The 12,300-nt window shown below is 36.2% G+C and overlaps 1 protein-coding gene and 1 non-coding gene across 2 annotated transcripts in view; one reads left to right on the top strand and one right to left on the bottom strand.

The window, feature by feature from the left end:
- Positions 1-12,300, bottom strand: part of UBE2E2 (ubiquitin conjugating enzyme E2 E2) — a 370,335-nt gene that overhangs the window by 94,929 nt on the left and 263,106 nt on the right. The window lies entirely within an intron of this gene.
- Positions 7,071-7,174, top strand: LOC116869838. The gene has a single exon (XR_004383116.1). It is a non-coding gene; the product is annotated as a U6 spliceosomal RNA (small nuclear RNA).

The following is a 12,300-nucleotide window of genomic DNA, read 5'->3' as shown; positions in this document are numbered from 1 at the left end:
TGCTTCCGGAACTTAAACAGAAACAAAACCAAAACACCTGGGTCCCATCCCAGACTAATTCGATCAGAAATTAATAAGCACCTAGGATTGAGAACCACTAATCGGAGTCACTGAGGGCCTCAAGGTGCGGTCTAGAGAGCAACAGCATTATGCAATCCTATAGAATCAGAATTACATTAAAAAAAAAGATTTTATTTATTTATTTGAGAGAGAGAGGGAGAGAAAGAGAGAGAATGTGCACACAAGTTGGGGGAGTGGCAGGCAAAGGGAGAGGGAGAAGCAGACTTCCTGAGGAGCAGGGAGCCTGATGTGGGGCTTGATCCAAGGACCTCAGGATCATGACCTTAGCTGAAGGTGGACACTTGACCGACTGAGCCACCCAGGCATCACCAGAATCTACATTTTTGAGAAGATCTCCAGATGACTAGTATGTACATTAAAGGTTGACAGGCATTGAAGGAAGGTTCTAAGTAGGGATCACACAATGAAATCCATGTGATATGATTTTCTGGTCACCTTCTACATGTCAGATGTGATGTTGAGTACTTTTTGTACTTCTGTGAGCCTCAGTTTTCTTATCTGGAAAAGGAAACTTTATTTACATTGTGGGGCCGTCATAAGAATTAGATATCCATAAAGTGTTAAGTACAGTGCCTGGCAAAAAGCATTTTAAAAATGGTAACTATTACCATTAACATATATTTCTTCAAGTTATTGCCATCTTGCAAAATTATTGCTATATGAAACTAAGGCTCAAAGAAGTTCAATGGCTTGACAAAGGTTACACGGTAAGTGGTTGAACTAAATTTCAAACCTAGAACTGTCTCATTCAAAATCTTCTCTTCTTTCCCACACAATGCTCTGATATCAAGGCTCAGTGTAGACTGGAAGTGGGAGAGACGGAAGACAAGGCAGTACTGATGATAAACTAACTGGTGCTAGCATTAGCTTCACACTTCTGTTTAAGAGATTAAAATTGGCCAAAATTACAGACAAGTATGAATAAAAAGCAGATTTGAGTTATGTAAATCCTGATATCATGTAAACACTTAGCAGCTTAGTTAATATTTATATAATATTTAGTTAGTATTTAACAATATTTAATCTCTAGATAGGTTTATAGAGTTCACAGACCACTTTCATATGCATCATGGTCTTTAACCTTCACCACAATTATGCAAGATGGGATTATTATTCTAAAATGAGATCACTCCATTTTTTCCTCCTTAAACCCCTATTTAATACATAAACCTGGGTTTCCAAATACCTTATAGTGGCTTTCATGTCAGGCCTTGTGTTAAAAAAAAAAAATCCAGATTTTCAGTGACATGCGTAGAGTTCATCTCCTATCCTTTTCCCCTTTAGTCCATCATCAGAGGTCAGAAGATACACCGGTTTTTGGTCAAAGGAAATAAGAACAGGGCAGGCAGCATAGGTATATCTAGCTTGTTTGCTCCAGTGAAGGAATGGAAGGTACTTGACTGAGCTCTCTGGGTTCTTGGCAGAAGTGCTGCCCCAACTGGAGGAGATTTTTTTTTTTTTTTTTTTTAAGATTTTGTTTATTTATTTGAGAGAGAATGAGTGAGAGAGAGCATGAGAGAGAAGGTCAGAGGGAGAAGCAGACTCCCCAAGGAGCTGGGAGCCCGATGCAGGACTCGATCCTGGAAGTCCGGGATCATGACCTGAGCCGAAGGCAGTTGCTCAACCAACTGAGCCACCCAGGCACCCCTGGAGGAGAGTTTTTAAGAGATCAGCCCCACAAAACATCTCAGTAGAGATGAGAGAATGAGTAACCAAACAGAAGACTAAGAAGTTACTTCTTGGCTTTTGGTGTATTCATTAAATCTATTGAGGTATGTCCCCTACTTCCCATATCCTTTGTGCCAACATTTCTGAGGCATCCTTAAGAGTCTACAAAATTCCTGATTCTATAGCTCTAAAGAATACATGTTTTTAAAAGGGAAGCAAATGAAAGGCTCTAGAAACATTCTGTTTCTCACAATAATCGCACAGGTGTAGCTATGACAGCACTTTCATTTTGCCTAGTTGTCTAGGAACAGTCCATTATTGTCCTTGTTTTCATGAGAGATTTCTGCAGTCTGCTCTTGTAAAGCATTTGTAGAAGTGACTTCCCGCACTCAACTTAGTGATTTACTATTATATAAAGTTCATTAGTCATGGTATCTACATCATTTTTTTTTTTAAAAGATTTTATTTATCCACTTGACGAGAGAGAGAGCGCAGAAATAGGCGGAGCAGCAGGCAGAGGGAGAGGGAGAAGCAGGCTCTCTGTTGAGCAGGGAGCCCAATGTTGGGTTCGATCCCAGGACCCTGGGATCATGACCCCACCCGAAGGCAGCCGCTTAACTGAATGAGCCACCCAGGCACCCTGCTACATCAATTTTCTACAGAAGCTATTATAACCTTTCTGATTTCAGCCATTGCCTTCTCTCTTTTTAAGCAAAACAAACAGATTTTATTGAAGATCTTCTATTTAAGAACAACCCATTTGTAGTATCCATAATAATTCCTGTCAATGTAGGGTATCTTTGAGGGATTTAGTGGTTTTTGCTTTTGGCAGTGTTACAGTGGTGGAAATACCTTATACTGCCCATCCCCATCTTAGTGTCTGCTAATACACAGGGCTGTTGGAGGCCAAGCAGATTTAATTTACCCACTTCTCAGCTTGCATTAACCTTTGAATAATAATGCACAGCTGAGGCTGCTGTAAGAAACAAACCGAGGAATGAATAATTAAAAACACCTCCTCATCCTTGGAAAGACCAATTCCTAACCATTAGGGGAGGTTTAATTGTGACTACAGCATTAAAAAGGCTAATTGTATTCTTTATAAATTGAAACAAATGCTAAGGACATAGTGTGACTACAATATATGTAGTATATGAAAAGCAAAGCTCTGAAAGTACCCAGTAATCAATTCAAACGAAAAAAGTAAGAGTAGTCTGATTCTAAAGAAAAACAATTACTTCTAAAGATGGGCACTCTTATTGTCTACATATAGAAAAAACTGCTACCACTTATAAAAAGCTATTATACATTGGATACAGGTGGACTGGCTGGAATAGCATTCAAATGTTAAAGCTGAAACAAAAGATTGAGAATAGAACAGATTACAGGAAATCCCTACCTTCTTTCAATCTGTCAAGGGCTTATGCCAGCTGGGATTCTTCTTTGCTTTTGATAGATTTCATTTTCCTTTGGGAACTGAAATCCAATGTAGCTGTCATATTTATGTGTTAAGATCACTAAACAGTTGTTGCTATTTTATATACTTGCTAATAATTGTTAATATCTAATATGATTTTTAAACCAAAGATGACCCTCTTTATCTGAATAGCTGGAAACAATTAACTCTGTTACGAGACCTCCAGCAAAGGGCAGGACATCTCCTTAAATCAAGGAGGGCAGTTTCCTCCTATTACTGACTTTAAAACATGTATCTTTAATTCTTCAAATTGGGAAATTTTTCTGCACTTAATTATATTTTGCTAAATTTAAGGTCTTTTCCTTTACCTCTGTTCAAAAAACCATTATTGTCAGTGCCCTTCTCCTAATAACATTTCTATTACTGGGAATTAGGGAGATAGAAACCTTTCTTCTATATGAAGCAATTTTGTGGCTTTTAAAATGACTTTAGTTTTCATTTCTATGCTTTTTTTGTTTCTCTTAATCTTCTCTAATTTTTGGTCTAACTTACAGATGACTCTGTACATAAGAGGTAAAGGGGTGACAAGTGAGAACAGAATTGGATTTGCTATTTTGGTATAGAACAGCTTCTCATTTGGGAGAATAAGAATATTATTTTTTTTTCTTGTAGGTTATATTCTTAATATTTTCTTGTACCACATCAATTTTTGATATAAGAAAACTGTTGGCTTATACTGAACTTGTTTCCTATTGGGACTAAAAATTTCACAGTTCTACTTGTAATTAGTCACCACTGGAAAGAGTTCTCATTACTCCAGTTTCCTCTGAATGTCACTACAACCTTGTCAGCACTCTCAAATTGTCAGATACTTGTTTAAATTTCCTCTGGTATTCAGTCTATTGTATTTTTCTCAGAGTTAGCTGTTTTCTAACACTTGGTTTCACTCCAGCCCCAGAAAAATAAATGATCCCTACCCCTGGTTTTCCATAAGCTATGACTTCTGCCTCCGTGACAGCACTAACCTAGTCAGGCTATGTTGTTCTTGGCCTTCAGCAGAGAGGTCCCTTGGGGGCAGGTACTATGTCTTAGTCATCTTTGCATCCTTGTCAGCTGCAATGGTGTCTGGAACCCAGCAGATACCCAGAGAACATTTTTTGATTCAGTGTGAATTCACAAAGAATTGACACTTTTAAGAGTGACCAAAAAGTATTAAGGGCAGAGTAGATACTGAATAAATATATGATTAAATTTTTGGGGGGAGGGGAAGGATGGAATTATATTTTATTTTAATCTTTTTAATTTTAAAAGTTTTAAATTTATAGAAACATTGCAAAGGTAAAGAGTACATAGTCCCTATATACCCATTTAGCCAGTTTCCTCTATTATTAACCTTTTACATAGCATGGTACATTTGTCACAAGTAATGAGTCAATACTGATACATTATTATTATTATTGTCCTTAGTTTATTGAGATTTCCTTGGTTTTTATCTAATGTCCTTTTTCTGTTCCAGGATTCCACCCAGGATACATATTGTTTAGTAGTTGTGCCTTTTTATGTTCCTTTCTTTTTTTATAAAAATACAGGCATACCTCATTTTATTATACTTTGCTTTATAGCACTTTGCAGATACTGCATTTTTTACAAATTTAAGGTTTGTGGCAACTCTGCCTCACAAGTTTGTCAGCCCCATTTTTCCAACAGTATGAGCTCACTTCATGTCTCTGAGTCACAATTTGGTAATTCTCCCAGTATTTCGAACTTTCTCATTATTATTATATTTGTTATAGTTACAGTGGTCTCTGATATTATTTTAATTGTTTTGGGGTACCATGACCCCACCCATATGAGACAACAAACTTAATTGATAAAAACTGTGTTCTGACTGGTCTACTGATTGGCCATTCCCTCTCTCCCTCTCTGTGGGCCTCCCTATTCCCCGAGACACAAGAGTAATAAAATTAGGCCAATTAATAACCCTACAATGGCTTCTATGTGTTCACATAAAGGGAAGAGTTGCATATCTCTCACTTTAAATTAAAAGCTAGAAATTATGAAGTTTAATGAGGAAGGCATGTCAAAAGCTGGGATAGGCTGAAAGCTAGGCCTCTTACAGAAAATAGTTAGCCAAGTTGTGACTGCAAAGGAAAAGTTCTTAAAGAAAATTAAAAGTGCTGGTCCAGTGAACACAGGAATGATGACAAAGCAAAACAGCCTTACTGCTGCTATGGAGAAAGTTTTATGGTCCAGAAAGAGGATCAAACCAGCCACAGCCTTCTGTTAACAAAGTAAAGCAGCACGTGATCCTGTAGAAGCTGCAGCAAGTGATTCAGAAGATCTAGATAATTGATGAAGATGGCTACATTAAACAACAGATTTTCAGTGTAGACGAAACAGCCTTATACTGGAAAGAAATCCATGTAGGACTTACATAGCTGGAGAGAAAAAGTCAATGGCTTGGCTTCAAAGATTTGGAGGACAGGCTGGCTCTCTTGTTATAGGCTAACGCGTTGGTAACTTTTTAAGCTGAAGCCAATACTCAGGGACCATTCCGAAGATCCTAGGGCTCTTAGACATTATGTTAAATCTACTCTGCTTGTGCTGTATAAATGGAACAACAAAGCCTAGATGACAGCTCATCTATTTACAACATGTTTTACGGAATATTTCAAGTTCCACTGTTGAGACCTACTATTCAGAAAACAATGATTCCTTTCAGGATATTATTGCTCATCGACAATGCACCTGGTCACCTATGAGCGCTGATGGAGATTTCTAGTAAGATTAATGTTGTTTTCAGTCCCGTTAACACAACATCCATTCTGTAGCCCATGAATCAGGAGTCATTTTGACTTTCGAGTCTTATAATTTAAGAAATACATTTTGTAAGGTTATAGCTGCCATAGATAATGATTCCTCTGATGGATCTGGGCAAAGTAAATTGAAAACCTGGAAAGAACTCGCAATTCTAGATGTCATTAAGAACATTCATGATTCATGGGAAGAGGTCAAAATATCAACATGAATAAGCCAACCCTCACAGATGACTTTGAGGGATTCAAGACTTTAGTGGGGAAAGTCACTGCAGATGTGGTGGAAATAGCAACTAGAATTAGAAGTGGAGCCTGAAGATGGGACTGAATTGCTGTAATCTCATGATAAAACTTTCAACAGATAAGGAGTTATTTCTTCCAGATAAGCAAAGAAAGTGTTTTCTTGAGATGACTCTACTGCTGGTGAACATGCTGGGAAGACTGTTGAAATGACAACAAAGGATTTAGAATATCACATAAACCGAGTTGATAAAGCAGTGGCAGGGTTTGAGAGGATTGACTCCAATTTTGAAAGAAGTTCTACTGTGGGTAAAATGCTATCAAACGGCATTGTGGGCTAGAGAGAAAGTGTTTGGGAAAGGAAGAGTCAAGAGATGCAGCAAACTGCATTGCTGTCTTATTTGAAGAAACTGCCACAGCCACCCCAACCTTTGATAATCACCACCCATTAGTCAGCAGGCATCAACAAAAGGAAAAGACCCTTCACCAACAAAAAGATCAACTCCCTCAAAGGTCAGATGATGGTTAGCACTTTTTAAGCAACAAAATATCTTTTAATTAAGGTATATACATTGGGTTTTTTTAGACATAATGTTATTGCACACTTAATAAAATATAGCATCATATAAACACTACTTGTATATGCACTAGGAAATTAAAAAATTAATTTGACTCACTCTATTATATTTGCTTTACTACAGTGGTCTGGAATCAAACCTACAGTATCTTTAACCTACGCTTGTAATAAAATAAAAACTTAAGTAGAGAAACTGTGTTATGGAAATACTTGGTACTATCTTTGCAACTTTCCTGTAAATCTAAAGTTATTCCAAAATAAAAGTTTACTTGTGCTCACTCTGGCATCACATATACTAAAATTGGAACTATACAGAGATTAGCATGGCCCCTTCACAAGGATAACATACAAATTCGTGAAGAGTTCCATACTTTAAAAAAAAAAAGAAAAGTTATTTTAAGAACTGACACTGAAAACAACAAAAGCAATGACTTTCTTGAATTTCCTTAAAAAAAAATTCTATACGTACAAATGTTCATCTTGTACAGTATGTTTGTTTTATTTTTATTTAATTTTTTAAAAGATTTTATTCACTTATTTGACAGAGAGAGAGAGATCTCAAGTAGGCAGAGCAGCAGGCAGAGAGAGGGGGGGAAGCAGCCTCCCCACTGAGCAGAGAGCCTGATGTGGGCTCGATCCCAGGACCCTGAGATCATGACCTGAGCCAAAGGAGAGGCTTAACCCACTGAGCCACCCAGGTGCCCCAATAAGTTTTAAATTTAAGTATATGATTACTCATCTCTCTACATGGAAGTTTTCCCAAAATATTGCCAAATGCTTTACATTAGCTACATTCTAATTCTATTAATCATACTGGTAATAGGATAGTACTGACCAAAAATATCAGTAAAATATCAACATTAAAATTACTTGCTTTTTGGGGAGGAGAAGCATAGGGAGAAGTGAGAGTGGGGATATTTCAACTAGATCTGTTCGGTACTTGTTTGAGTGTACCAATTCAGTTTGCTTGATCCTTTGCTCCCCAGACCCCCAACCCTTCCATGGTATATTAGTTATTTATTCACATTACTAAGCTCAATGAAAATGGATATCCAGTAAAAGAAAAGTTAGCTGAAATGCCAATGGCTACTTTCCAGTGAATGAGACCATGACATTTTAGGAACCCAAAATACCTTCTAAAACCCATCTCCCCCTTTTCCAAAGACTATGGATAGGCTGTGTCATTCAAGATTTTGTTTGAAGCAAATTATGTCAATTGAATTCAAGAGAAATGATACAACACCCCCCACCCCCGCCCCGAAATAGTTAAGATTTGCTCCGTGGTGATTGATCAGTTCTGAAGGCTCTGTCACATTCCAAACTGTACAGATGTCCATTCCTGTAATTTCCGGTAACCAAGTGGTGGAGAATGCATTGCTGACAGCACCACAGCTCCAATATAACTACTAATAGACAGTAAAGCTACTTTTTAATATCGTAGTCCCAAACTTTTCACGTTATAACTGCCTATCAAATGTCTGTCCATGAAGTTATAAAGGAGATCAGTACAGAATGTAAACTGATGAGAATGGGATTGTTTGAGAGACCTGAGAAAGAAGTGGGATTGACTAAGCAAGTTAGTTATTCCAGCATACCTGCACATTTGACCATTTATCCCCTCATTTACTCTGAAGGAAGAAAAGAAAAGGAAGAAACAAGGAAGTGGGAGATAAAAGAAAGATAAGAGAGTAGGTGTAAAAATTAGGTCTGAGACCACTAAAATGTGACAGAATACACTTAGAATTTACTATTACATTTCTAAAAGCTGACAGAATTGAATTTTCTTGTCCTATTCCAGTTCAAGCCCCAGTGAGTACAAAAATCTAATTTTCTTTAGATAGAATATATTTTTTAATATGTAAAAAAGCAGGGGCACCTGGTTGGCACAGTTGGTTGAGCAGCCAACTCTTGGTTTTGGGTCAGGTAATAATCTCCCGGGCCTGGGATAGAGCCCACTTCTGGCTCTGTGCTCATCAGGGAGTCTGCTTGTGGAGTCTCTCTTCTTCTCCCTTTGCCCGCCCCTGCCATCCAGTAACTAAAACATCTCCACCAGATTTGATTTACATTTAATTGCTTTAGCATACCATGACTTCTTAAAAATGGTGTTTTCTTCTTTAATAACATAAAGAAATGCTTAAAATGTTAAATAAAAAGGAAAAATGATATAAATGAAGTCAATTTACTTATTTATTCATGTATTCAACAAATACATTCTAAGCTCCTTCTGTGTGTCTGTCACATAGGTAATGCAGATTTAGCATCAAACAAAACCAAACTCTTTATGTTCATGGAATTCATATCCTAATGAAGAGAAGATAACACTAAACAAATAAAAAAGTAAACACACAGTTTGATGGTGAGAACTAATGGGGAGCGAAAAAACAGGTTTGGTAAAGGCAATGATTCCAAATTATTTTTAAAAACAAAATAAAACCTAAAACACATATGTAGAACATTTAGGTATTACTTTATGAAATTTATCTACTTCTATTAAGTTGTATTTTCCCACTCCAAAAACAATCACATAAAATCTCCTAAAAATAGGTTAGCACATGATAGACTCTCTTCTCTCTGAACTGTAATCTTATTTAGTTGTATGTTCATAGCTGGCTAAGGATTTGCAAAATAGCAAGAAAAACTATCCTAATCCATGTAAGAGTTCTTTTTATTTTAGGTTAACAATTTATCCACTGCAAACACAATTATACTGTTTAGGACCAGAGCATGCTAAATATTCACAGTGTAATTTTTAAAATGACAATTTTGGTAAAGATTACACCTCTTCAGCTAAATCTTAAAGACAGAAAATGTTTTTAGTAAAAGAAATAAGGAATTTAACACACAAACTTCCAAAGTTAAATCAACACAACTGGAAATAATAAGCTCTGAAACTTATCAGTTAATGTCAGAACATTCCAGTTTAATTATTTCTATAACTTTATGTATGATGTAGGTAGCAGTTTTTATAGTATACATGGATGTATAATAATAAAAATAGTTTATTAAACATTGAGCATAGTAGGAATGAAAAATCAAATTATTTAGATTCATTAAATTTAAATTATGGGTCAATATCTTTTAGTGGTTTTCTACTGCCAATTTCATAAATTGTATAGCATCAAGTATAAGAAATATATCCGATGTCTTTGCTCATAGAAGCACAATCAGTATTAAGAAAATATCTGAATTGCCAAAACACAACACTATTTCTTAAATTTCAAAACAACAGCAACAAAAACGAACCTCAGAGACAGGTAAAATAATCCCACCAGGTAGCAGACAGAATAGCAAACCAATATTGATAAAAATATGTTGGGAAAGGAACAAAAATCTACTTTAAAAAGAAAATCCGTTTGCTGGGTTATTTGGGGAATGCCAAAAACAATAAGGAAAGGGAAGGAAGAAGCATGTGAACTTCAAATACTATAAAACAGGTGATAACTCATATAGTGAATGGGAATCCTTGGGTATTCCATGCTGCTGCTTGGATTGGCCGTAGTTCATTTTGAAAGCCCAAAAAATCACCACAAAGTGATCCTCTAATTTTAAATTTAGACTCTTACTTAGATGGCAAATGACAAATCAACTCATCCTTGTTCAAAAAGACTCAATTTGCTGTAAACACATTAAGAGTACTCACAGGTTCACCTCTAATGCTCAGCTTGCCAAGTCCGTGGCTCCGTATGGCAATTAAGGTAAGCAGCAGTTGAGGAGAAGGGTTTATGTTTTGGTAGTTATGATATTATCACATATAAGCATATTTCTCTTAGAAGAAACATATATAAATGTGTTCTTCCTTTTACCAGAACAGTCTCAATGCCAGGAAAATATTAAAGACCTGCTACTATGTTTGTAAACTTGGCTCACATGGATTTCAAAGAGAGTTGTATGTTTAACTGAAAAATCCAGCACAAAACAATTGAGATCTGTTTTCCTTTCATAGTTAATCATGCTTTAAAAATAAACTCTTGAAAAAGCTCAAACTCATATCTTGGCAGGTTCCTGCTCCAACATAAACCCTAGCTGATTTAAGTTTTGATTTATTGATTAGAATTTTAAGAAATTCATTTTGTTCAATTTAACTATGCTACATATTAATAATGGAGTCACAAACAGAGACCGAGAGAAATATATTCAGGGATAACTGAAAAGAGAATGGGTTATTACTCTTCCTAACAATGTTGTTAAAGGACTTCACTTAGAAAAATGGTTTCAGAGACAGAACCTCTGAGAATGCTTACTCTCAGGGAGTAGAAACAGTGAAACTAGAAGCATACCAAGAACAGAAAAATCTAGACGAGATCCTGTTAGGTTTGATTGACCTTTCTGATACTGTAAGAGTTATCAAGAGGGCTTAAAAAACATCAGTTCTCTGAGCAAAGCCATGATGAGTAGATAAAAGTATACCTACCCCTGATAATGTAAAGGCCAGGAAACAAAGATAATCATCACAGGGTTACTCCTAAGAAGGAATCTTATGGGAAGAAACCAGAGGCTGATGTGAACCAGAAAGGGACCAAACAGAGAAAAGGACACTGAGGAGAGAATCCAGGTTCAATCTAAGAAATGGGTGGTCACCAAGAAGGTGAAAGAGAACAGCTAAAGAATACATACCCTGGATTGTGTTAGAGAGGTTTTTAAGTGTATTACTTCTTTCAACTCATGGCCAGCATTCACGAACATTAAAATGTTATGTTACTCTGCATATAAGTAACAAAGGTAGATTTAAAAGCTATTTATCTCAGTGGTAGGATGATTAACAACTGTTAATTGGAATTTTAGGCATTATATCTAGAAAACAAAAAATAGTAAGATAATATTTTGTATTCACAATTTGCCCACCAGATAAATTTGTGGGTCTTCTGAGGTTTAGCCACCTGTTCTTAGGCAACATCTAAGTACAGATGTGTTTGTATAATAAAGGTCATTTGATCCTTTTTTTTCTCATTTATTCATTATAATTAATTCAAAGTCACTGAACCAGGTGCATGAAGTAAAGAAAAGAATTAACACACAGCCTTAAGAAAGAAAGAAAATCTCTTCCCAGGTTCTAAAGGAAAAAAAAAAAGAGAACTTGGAAAATTTTCCTAGAATTTTCACAGAATTATTGAAGTTAAGGTTCTTCTCAAACATTTAACACTTTGGAAAACTTGTGTTCCCTTATTACAACTCACTAGACTGGAAAAGGACTATTCTATTTATTTCAAAGTCCAAGAGAGCTTATATAATTATTTAGTTTTTCAGAGGACTTAAGTCTCACCTATAAGGTAGGGATATGATGTGGCTCCCACAGGCTAGTTGTAGCTGAGCTTTAGTTTCACTTCAGTGAAGAAAACAAAATGTCTTTATTATAACCAAGGGTATATTAATTAATCCATTAAAAGAAACTGCAGATGCTAGATCCTGGGGGCATGGTGGTAAGACACAGCTGCTCTTCTCGAGTCTTACAAATAAAGGGAGAAGACAGACAAGTTCAGGGACAATTACAATGTACTATGATG

This window comes from Lontra canadensis, unplaced genomic scaffold, assembly GCF_010015895.1.
Source record: "Lontra canadensis isolate GAN:19392208 unplaced genomic scaffold, GSC_riverotter_1.0 scaffold20, whole genome shotgun sequence".
NCBI classification, from domain to species: Eukaryota; Metazoa; Chordata; class Mammalia; order Carnivora; family Mustelidae; genus Lontra; species Lontra canadensis.
This window is presented reverse-complemented; position numbering and strand designations above follow the sequence as displayed.